The sequence below is a fragment of the Poecilia latipinna genome, unplaced genomic scaffold (assembly GCF_001443285.1).
Source record: "Poecilia latipinna isolate Pla-1442-1.1 unplaced genomic scaffold, P_latipinna-1.0 Scaffold4473, whole genome shotgun sequence".
NCBI classification, from domain to species: Eukaryota; Metazoa; Chordata; class Actinopteri; order Cyprinodontiformes; family Poeciliidae; genus Poecilia; species Poecilia latipinna.
Genome location: NW_015117089.1, coordinates 6,387 through 8,245, shown reverse-complemented (window position 1 = coordinate 8,245; position 1,859 = coordinate 6,387).

Sequence of the window (1,859 nt, the reverse complement as noted above, 5' to 3'; positions counted from 1 at the left end):
TTTTTTTTTCTCTTGTGGCAGGCTACATAGTGCAAATTATTGCTGTTAAATTTCAACTGTGTAACTTTACGAGTGGCACCCCATAGTTCACCATCAAGAATTATGCAAATTACGGAGAGGGTCAGCGTTAAAAATATGGGCTCTTCACAGAAATATAAAAAACAAACTCCAGGAGTTATGAAACAGCAATATCAAAAATTCATAAAATGTATTAATTAGCATAAAATAACACAAGTGGTGATTATGTTGGAGACATAATTACTAACTGCCAATCAGAGTTTTTATCCTGTTGCATAATGTTCTGACCAGACTATATGTTTGATACACTGATAGAAAGATTTAATATTTATCTTTCAGTTCTTGTGAAGCTCATTGTGAAGCTGATTCAATAAAAACCTCTATGAGCACCATTTTGTCTCTTTCATTTAGTTAACTTCTAAGTTTGTTTCCAGTTTTTCTGTCAGTGTGAGCACACACACATGCGCGCGCACACACACACGCACATGCACATACCTGCGCACGCACTCACACACGGTGTTAAAATACTCCTAAAAAGTTGGTTTGTGTTGGTGCATGTGCAGATGCTTCTTATTAGTTGGTGATGGCAGCCTGCAGAGACCTGGTGTCGTGGAAAAAATTACTTTAGCAAGAGTCTGGATGAAAAGAAATAAGAAATGTATTAAAACCTTGCAAGGTGAGAACAGAAATACAGAGTCAAGGGGTCTGTCAGGTGTGCTCTGACCAACTGTGGATCTGGCTTCCTTTTATAGGTTCTGGTCAGAGAAGAGAGACTTGACTGGAATCACAATCAGTGAATCCCTGATTGTGATGTATCAGGGATTCTGTGGAGCCCAACACAGATGGTCTGACCATTTGTCTATTGTTAAGGAAAGGGGGTTGTTCTTTCATGCTAAAGAGGGCAGATAAGTTCTACGTTGGGGAAGTAACACTTAGATAGTCTCCAGGATCAACGACGTCCACTGCTGTTATTGCACCATAGAAGTCTATAGGAGATAGGGCTGAAGTGAATCTCACAATATGATACGATCCGATACACGATTTTCTGCCCATGATACGATATATATTGCAATATTCAGCAAACATAATTCGATACAATTCAATATACTTTTGCGATTTTCTGAAAGATTTTAGAGGGACAGAGTGATTTTTGTGACATTTTGTGATGTTATAGAGTTGGATTGAATTAATTTAACTGAAAATTGATTAAAAGCACCAACTACACAATACCTGGCTCTGGTTGGACATGGACACAGACTTAAAGTCAACAGCTGGACAAAATGAATCAAAGAAGTGGTGAAAAAACATGTTTCTTTTAATTGAAACAGTACAAACTGTAGCTTACATGCATTTGTAAAGTAAATAAAGTGCACCAAGTACCCTGCTCTGAATAGTTTCATACCTTTTTAACCTTGACACTTAACATCTGGAGGAATCACGCTAAGCCTGATGACCTAATCACTCTCCCGGTGAAGCAAGCAGTGAGTGAGCAAGGTGGCAGTTGGATGTTACGATACTTGCGGATGAATATCGATTTTTTTCTAGGAAAGAAAATATTGATATATATTGCAATATCGATATTATTACACAGCCCTAATAGGAGAGTAGCTTGACCAATCTCATGATAAGATTATGCAGAGTCATGATCTCATCATCAGACACAATCTAAAGCACAAAAGGGGTGAAGAGCACATTATAAAATTTTCCATTAGACCTGGTCACACCTAGTAGGACTGAATGCAACTCACAAAGCGATTAAAAAAATAAAAATGGGACCTGGATCATAACCGCATTCGGCAACATGTAATACTTATGAGTTAAATATATAATCTACCTTTCAG